This window comes from Salvelinus fontinalis, chromosome 6 (genome assembly GCF_029448725.1).
Source record: "Salvelinus fontinalis isolate EN_2023a chromosome 6, ASM2944872v1, whole genome shotgun sequence".
In the NCBI taxonomy this organism is placed as follows: Eukaryota; Metazoa; Chordata; class Actinopteri; order Salmoniformes; family Salmonidae; genus Salvelinus; species Salvelinus fontinalis.
Window position 1 is genome coordinate 30393803 of NC_074670.1, and position 9352 is coordinate 30403154.

A 9352-nucleotide genomic window follows, 5' to 3' on the forward strand; every position below is an offset into this window, starting at 1 on the left:
ACACACAAACAATTATACATTTTTATGTCTTTATTGAATACACCATGTAAACATTCACAGTGCAGGGTGGGAAAAGTATGTGAGCCCTTGGATTTAATAACTGGTTGACGCTCCTTTGGAAGCAACAACCTCAACCAAACGTTTTCTGTAGTTGCGGATCAGACCTGCACAATGGTCAGAAAGAATTTTGGACCATTACTCTTGACAAAACTGTTTCAGTTCAACAATATTATTGGGATGTCTGGTGTGAACCGCTCTCGAGGTCATGTCACAGCATCTCAATCGGGTTGAGGTCAGGACTCTGACTGGGCCACTCCAGAAGGCGTATTTTATTTTGTTGAAGCCATTCTGTTGTTGATTTACTACTGTGTTTTGGGCTTCAATTGGCGGACAGATAGCCTAACATTCTCCTGCAAAATGTCTTGATAAACATGGGAATTCATTTTTCCGTCGACGATAGCAAGCTGTCCAGGCCCTGAGGCAGCAAAGCAACACAAACCATGATGCTCCCTCCACCATACTTTACAGTTGGGATGAGGTTTTGATGTTGTTGTGCTGTGCCTTTTTTTCTCCAAACATAGTGTTGTGTTCCTTCCAAACAACTCAACTTTAGTTTAATCTGTCCACATACATTTTGCCAGTAGTGCTGTGGAACATCCAGGTGCTCTTTTGCGAACTTCAGACGTGCAGCAATGTTTTTTTGGACAGCAGTGGCTTCTTCCGTGGTGTCCTCCCATGAACACCATTCTAGTTTAGTGTTGTATGTATTGTAGACTCGTCAACAGAGATGTTCTGTCTTTAGCTAAGATTCTTCTTAACCTCATTGAGCATTCTGCGCTGTGCTCTTGCAGTCATCTTTGCAGGACGGCCACTCCTAGGGAGAGTAGCAACAGTGTTGAACTTTCTCCATTTATAGACAATTTGTCCTTCCGTGGACTGATGAACACCAAGGCTTTTAGAAATACATTTGTAACCCTTTCCAGCTTTATGTAAGTCAATAATTCTTAATCTTAGGTCTTCTGAGATCTCTTTTGTTCGAGGCATGGTTCACATCAGGCAATGCTTCTTGTGAATAGCAAACTCACATTTTGTGAGTGTTTTTTATAGGCAAGACAGCTCTAACTGACATCTCCAATCTCGTTTCATTAATTGGACTCCAGGTTCGCTGACTCCTGACTCCAATAGGAGTCTAGAGGTTCACATACTTTTTCCAACCGACACTGTGAATGTTTAAATGATGTATTCAATATAGACAAGAAAATACCTATAATTTGTGTGTTATTAGTTTAAGCACACTGTATTTGTCTATTGTTGTGACTTAGAGGAAGATCAGATCACATTTGTTGACCAATTTATGTAGAAATCCAGGTAATTCCAAAGGGTTCACATACTTTTTTTTGCAACTGTATATTTGATATATGTATTATTATGCAGCCCCTGTAAGCCCCTACATTACTCCCGCCCTGTTTAAAGATCTGCTGTTTATATGCCTATGTAGCGTATGTGAAAGTATGTATCCCATCATGGTAGTATATGTTTTCCCTGGCATTGCAGTGTAACACTCATTTACACTCTACTCTATGCATTGCCTTTGGGACTGAGAATACTCCTTGCAGCCCTGATGAATAAGTGTTATGATGAAAATCAATTGGGCAGCAATTTGCACTGTGACACCACAGAATGCAATAATCTGCCAAAGGAGACAGACGAGGGAATAGGACTTTCCCGTTGGTTATTATTTCCAAATTTGCACTGACAGTGCAAAGCTGCAATGCTTTTTTTTAATCATTACTTTTTTCACTGTCACAAACCTCTATGTATGTAAATCAGGGTGACATAAACAGCCTTTCTGTTATCTTTAGTGACATTCAAACACAACTAAGACAAAGAAATTGTAATAATTTAAGTTTTTCCACTGTACAACTGACCATGTGGCATGTGTCCATGGACTGTATTCCTCTCAGGAAAATCCCATTAGGAATTCTATCAGTGTCGAGGCCAGCTCATCCCAGTTTCATTTGAAACCAGACGGTGTGACCCCTGCATTTCTTTGATTGTGGCGTGAGCTCCAGGGAGCGACCTGACTGCTGAATGCTGATACAAAGGGGCTGTGTACTGCAACCAAAGTACATTTACTGCTTCAGTATACAGAAAATACTATAGCAAGCTGAGGCTCCCATAGGGCTGTTCAATAGCTGTGGATCTCACATAATATGCTTTGTAGCCTATTTGAGTGCACTTCTTGTTGTGTGTCACAGAGCACATGTAGAACAGGCCTTTGTCATATTGATATTAAAAACAAAAAAGAAAGTTTTAAAAATTCTTAAGGATCGGTGTCCGCTAGCGGGTCAACTTCCGGTGAAACTGGAGGGCACGTGAGAAGTAGGCATTGGTCTGAAGCCGAAAAAATTAAGGAAATTCACATGAGCACCACAGTGCATTCGTCACCCATGCTCTACCAAGGTTTTCCAGCACACAGCTTTGACCTACTACAATATCTATGTTGGTTTATTGTACCTCCAACAATGTGTAGGCAGATTGCTTAAGATTCAAACACAGGAGGTTGGTGGCACCTTAATTGGGGAGGACAGGCTCGTGGTAATGGCTGGAGCAGAACCAGTGAAATGGTATCAAATACATCAAACACATGGTTTCCAGGTGTTTGATGCCATTCCGTTCGCTCCGTTCCAGCCATTATTATGAGATGTCCTCACCTCACCTATTTTTTTGTGTGTTCGACTCAGTCACTCATATACAGTGGCAAGAAAAAGTATGTGAACCCTTTGGAAATACCTGGATTCCTACATAAATTGGTCTTACAATTTGGTCACAACAAAAGACAAAGTCTGCTTAAACTAATAACACAAACAATTATACATGTTCATGTCTTAATTGAACACACCATGTAAACATTCACAGTGCAGGATGGAAAAAGTATGTGAACCCTTGGATTTAATAACTGGTTGACCCTCCATCAAACGTTTTCTGTACTTGCGGATCAGACCTGCACAACGGTCAGGAGGAATTTTGAACCATTTCTCTTAACAAAACTGTTTCATTTCAGCAATATTCTTGGGATGTCTGGTGTGAACTGCTCACATCCAGGTGCACTTTCGCAAACTTCAGACGTGCAGCAATGTTCTTTTGGACAGAAGTGGCTTCTTCCGTGGTGTCCTCCCATGAACACCATTCTTGTTAAGTATTTTAAGTATAGTAGACTCGTCAACAGAGATGTTAGCATGTTCCAGAGATTTCTGTAAGTCTTTAGCTGACACTATGATTCTTCTTAACCTCATTGAGAATTCTGCGCTGTGCTCTTGCAGTTATCTTTGCAGGACGGCCACTCCTAGGGAGAGTAGCAACAGTGCTGAACTTTCTCCATTTATAGACAATTTGTCTTATCGTGGACTGATGAACATCAAGGCTTTTAGAAATACTTTTGTAACCCTTTCCAGCTTATTGCAAGTCAACAATTCTTAATCTTAGGTCTTCTGAGATCTCTTTTGTTTGAGGCATGGTTCACATCAGGCAATGCTTCTTGTGAATAGCAAACTCACATTTTGTGAGTGTTTTTTATAGGCAAGACAGCTCTAACCAACATCTCCAATCTCGTCTCATTAATTGGACTCCAGGTTCGCTGACTCCTGACTCCAATAGGAGTCTAGAGGTTCACATACTTTTTCCAACCTACACTGTGAATGTTTAAATGATGTATTCAATATAGACAAGAAAATACCTATAATTTGTGTGTTATTAGTTTAAGCACACTGTATTTGTCTATTGTTGTGACTTAGATGAAGATCAGATCAAATTTGATGACAAATTTATGCAGAAACCCAGGTATTCCAAAGGGTTCACATACTTTTTCTTGCCACTTTAGATATAGAGGTCTATAGAGCCTGTCTGCATTCCTGATTTCTATAACCGTTAGCTTGCCTGTGTCATTTTGACATAAGATCAGAAACACTTGTTTTTCAGACATGGTCCTGTTTTATACATTTCTGTGCTGAACAATGGACAGTTCAATACCTCTGTCAAGTTGAGTGTATTTGTATTTATTTTTGCAATAAAAACGATGATGGTACAATAATACACATTTACAATATGTCTATATCTAAAAATGTTCTTGGTAATACTGTACACAGCTGTCCATAAATGGCGGTATAAATTTGAAAACAGTTGGGAGTAGAGGTTGAGAGCTGGTCTCTCCACCGTTCTCTCTTCCGTAGTATCAAGACGTGCGTACTAGTACACGTCACATTCCCTGTACCTTGCCACTCAATGATGCCCAATGAACCCAAAGGCTCTACACGTTAGCAAGCATGGCGTTTACTTCTGTTGTTTTACCTGGATGCTTCATGTGCAATCCGCACCCCTTCTTATTTTTTACTTGTGGATGACGATTTCAGGTTTTCGTGAACACATTGAAAAGTAACTTTATGGGGGTAAATAATTGACAATGATTTGAATGTGTAAAATTTAATTGGAGTTGTAAACACATTCTCAAACATGTAACTGATGAGTTGTAAACGTGAAAAAAACTAATTTTGAGTTGTAATCGCATTTGTAAACTTGTAACTTAATATTTGCAAGCAATAATTGCATCTGTACACCTGCGCATGTCAATTTAGCGCACTCAGACTTTTGGCAATGCTTTAGTGCGTTACCGTGACATAAACATTTGTAGATGTGCAAACAGCGATTTGCAAGCAAGGAGAGAGAGCACTGAGGTATAGAGATAGATATAGAGAGAGAGCAATAGCGAGAGAGGGCACTGAGGTATAGAGATAGATATATAGAGAGAGAGAGAGCAATAGCGAGAGAGAGCACTGAGGTATAGAGATAGATATATAGAGAGAGAGAGAGAGCAAGAGCGAGAGCGAGAGAGAGCATGAGCTCTGGGAGGACGGACCTGTTTCATCTAACCAATCAGGTGAGGTTTGAGTAGACCAGCACACTTGGCGTTATCTGGCGCAACCACCTGTCAATCACTACGTAGGTTACCAGGCTACCACTGAGACTGATTGCACAAGCCCAGCTGTTAGCTGTCATGGCAGGTACGTTTAAATGTCTTTCTTTTAAGGCTAGGCAGTGATTAGGTAAAGTTATTTTGAAAGCAATTTTTAAGCTAGCTAGCTCTGGGGGTGTTTTGGAGTTTTAAAAAGGCTTTTAAAGTTTGTCATTTCCATTTGGACATTTCAGACTTGATTTGCCCTAATAAAAATGTATGAACCCCTACAAAAATGTCCATTAATTATAAACCACATAAGATTTTACATTTTCTGTTGCTGCAGGATTATTTTCCTGCTGTAGCAAAGTGGCTCAAATTAAGATCCTACATTTGTATGTTGAGTAATTGCAACCAACATTGACAGCAAGGGAGTGATTTCTATGTTAAATAGTTTTCCTATGTACCCTTGCTGCATTCAAAGTGTCTGCATTAGACTTTTGGCAAGTCCATTTAGGTTGTTGAGGGGACGTTCCACTCAAAATACAAAGAGATCATGTGGTTTTAGTGAAAGGCACAGCACTCAGTTTAGGCAAGGACGTACAACATAAAGAGTGACTGCAGCAGATTGCAGTCGGGTCTGATTTTGAACACTTCGGCTATGGCAGTGAAGGAGTCCCCTCAGCCTGGAAGAGAATAGAAACAGGACAGACAAACTGTAACAGCAGAATACATTACAATACACACCAATAACAGTATCCGTGGAAATAGTAGTGAAAAGGTGGCTGATTACATCAGAAGTCATAAGATATTGGCTGAAATTTACTGAATAGTTAGATCAAGACATACAGTACCAGTCAAAAGTTTGGACACACCTACTCATTCAAGGGGTTTTCTTTATTTTTTTTAACCATTTTCTACATTGTAGAATAATAGTGAAGGCATCAAAACTATGAAATAACACATATGTAATTATGTAGTAACCCAAAAAGTGTTAAACAAATCACCGGTAGAAACGGGCCATCTACATTTCCTGGTTGTAAGCAAACCACAATATCCAAAATTCATAGCAATTTGAGGATGAAGTACCGCCCCTGTTGAGGTGGCTAATGTTACTCACTGGACAGCCACTCGTTCATAGAACATCAGCTTGCGAATAACTATTTATTTTCTTCTTATGTCGACAACAACTGTAAAGTTTAGTCATAGCGTGGTGCTCGGTACCTTGATGTGCAAACTACAAGCAAGCACAGCCTGTTGGGGTATCATTTAATCTGTTACCTTACTAATAAGCAGAGGGATCGTAGCTAACCTAGCTACCTAACTACCTAGCGAACTACATTTGTTTATCTAAACAAAAATCTAGCTATATTTCATGATACTCTGGCTAGACATTCCAAAGCAAATCAATGTAATTAGCCAGCTGCTATCTATCTGTACCTTTGCAAGCTAGCGTTACCTATACTGAACAAAAATATCAACGCGACAATTTCAACGAGTTACAGTTCATGTAACGAAATCAGTCAATTCAAATTAATTAATTAGGCCCTAATCTTGAGATTTCACAAGAGGGAGATTGCCCAGGCAATTAGAATGATTTTCCCCCACCAAAGCGCTTTATTACAGGCAGAAATACTCCTCAGATTCATCAGCTGTCTGGGTGGCTGGTCTCAGATGATCCCGCAGATAAAGAAGCCGGATGTAGAGGTCCTGGGCTGGCTTGGTTACACGTGGTCTGCGGTTGTGAGGCCGGGTGGACGTACTGCCAAATTCTCTAAAACAACATTGGAGGTGACTTATGGTAGAGAGATTAACATTAAATTCTCTGGCAACAGCACTGGTGGACATTTCTGCAGTCAGCATGCCAATTGCACGCTCCCTCAAAACTTAAGACATCTGTTGCATTGTGTTGTGTGAACATTTTAGAGTGGCCTTTTATTGTCCCCAGTACAAGGTGCACCTGTGTAATAATCAGCTTCTTGATATGCCACATCTGTTAGGTGGATGGATTATCTTGGAAAAGGAGAAATGCTCACTAACAGGGATGTAAACAAATTTGTGCACAAAATGCATATGGAACATTTGTGGGATCTTTTATTTCAGCTCATGACACATGGGACCAACACTTTACATTTCTATTTTTTGTTCAGTATATGTTAGGTTACATTAGCTACAGCCTACCAGACCGTAACTAACCGTTAGCTAGCTAAATAACTACCGGAGAGGCTTACGTGACTGGCCTATTTACAGATTCTGATCACATCAACATCTGCAGCGACATCAACATCAAGCTCAGCACCAGGAACTAGTGTAAGTCACCTTTGCTAAATCTTTCAATGACTCCATGATGAGCAAAAAAATATACTGTATAAATATATATAATTAAATATAATATAAATATACATACATGCACATTTGTGGCCTGCTGGAGGTCATTTTGCAGGGCTCTGGCAGTGCTCCTCCTTGCACAAAGGCGGAGGTAGCGGTCCTGCTGCTGGGTTGTTGCCCTCCTACGGCCTCCACGTCTCCTGATGTACTGGCCTGTCTCCTGGTAGCGCCTCCATGCTCTGGACACTACGCTGACAGACACAGCAAACCTTCTTGCCACAGCTCGCATTGATGTGCCATCCTGGATGAGCTGCACTACCTGAGCCACTTGTGTGGGTTGTAGACTCCGTCTCATGCTACCACTAGAGTGAGAGCACCGCCAGCATTCAAAAGTGACCAAAACATCAGCCAGGAAGCATAGGAACTGAGAAGTGGTCTGTGGTCACCACCTGCAGAACCACTCCTTTATTGGGGGTGTCTTGCTAATTGCCTATAATTTCCACCTTTTGTCTATTCCATTTGCACAACAGCATGTGAAATTTATTGTCAATCAGTGTTGCTTCCTAAGTGGACAGTTTGATTTCACAGAAGTGTGATTGACTTGGAGTTACATTGTGTTGTTTAAGTGTTCCCTTTATTTTTTTGAGCAGTGTATATTCACTGAGGAGAATGGTCCTCACCTTCCTCCTCTCAGGAGCCTCCACTGATGTTGCATCCCCGCATATTTGACGTACTTCAAGTTCTCAATGGTGTTACTGCTTTGCCTCCAGGCATTGCTGACTTCTACCAGGGAGTTCTGGATGTCCTTCACATCCCCCAGAGCATTGTGGAGCTGACGGAGGCCTGAATGGACCCCTTTTAACTGGGAGTGGATTGCAGCCTGGAGAGTGGGGACAAACAGTTGTAAATTATTTAGATATGGTTTTTAATTAATCAAAGGGCAGTACAGATTCACAGTATGCACCCAATGTTAAAGCTAAACAAATAATTTTCTAAATTCAGTCGTGCTTCTACTAAAACTCCAGATCTAACTGGGTGATCAATAAATCATGGGATTTATGTCAGTTGCTAGGTCTTAGCAGGTGAATGATTCATTTTCTAATGATTACGCTAGCTAGCTATGGCTCCATACAGAATCAAGCTAGCTAGCTAACTTAAAAATAGCTTGCAAAATAACTTTAGCTAATCGATTTCGGTATCTACCATCATCCATCAACGAAAACCACATATTTTAATCTTCTTCTGTGGTTTGGTAACGTTTGGACTCTGGCTAGACTGAAGACAACGCAAAGTTTGGAAAATGTCAAATTATACAATGTCCTTCTTGCAACGGAGCCTTCAACCGCAAGGGGGTGTTGTAAATCCACTCCATTGTGGACGTCCCCATTGAAATGCATGACATCCAGCGCAACGTAATGGAGTGCTTATGGGTACTGTGAACGAGGCATAATGGTTACCTTATGGACGCTGTAGCCTTGTTTTACTCCGATGTGTAGAATTTGAGCTAGGTTCGACCCAAAAATTGTCTGACAACCCGCTAGATACAATGGTTACAATGGTATCTTCAACCTAGCCTACCGTTTAGCTAGCTGCTCTGCAGTGCAAGCTAGCTTGACTCGCTATAAAGTTAGAGATACAAGTTGAGGATTTTTCTTTCGAACGAATATGTTTATTATCACCTGAAACAATATATTTATCTGGTCTTTCAATGAAAAGGTCATATTTTACAATCTCCCAAAATAAATGTGATCTCTTGTGTTACAAACACTACACTTGTCCATTCAGTAGCGGGGCAAGAATTAATGAAGATGAAATAACACTTCACTGTGTAAATGGGGCATCATACTAACAACTGTGTCAAAAATCCGGTATAGCAGCCTGGTTGATAGACTAGACGTAACATAGTAAATGTATATCCGGACACTCAATATTAATATGATATACCTTTGGTATGGTTACATAAGACAGAAGGTTACTCAAGGCAAAAACCGAAGTAGGGTGGTTGGTCCGGTTGGGAGTATAACATTACATAGGAATGTCTAGCAAACCCTAGCCTAGCTAACGTTAGCCACCTAG

General features: G+C 40.6%; 1 long non-coding RNA gene across 1 annotated transcript; it reads left to right on the top strand.

The window, feature by feature from the left end:
* The first annotated feature begins 6038 nt into the window (after positions 1-6038).
* LOC129857621 (uncharacterized) lies at positions 6039-9046 on the top strand. Its single transcript, XR_008759927.1, has 2 exons — positions 6039-6210; positions 7199-9046. It is a non-coding gene; the product is annotated as an uncharacterized LOC129857621 (long non-coding RNA).
* The last annotated feature ends 306 nt before the right edge of the window (positions 9047-9352 follow it).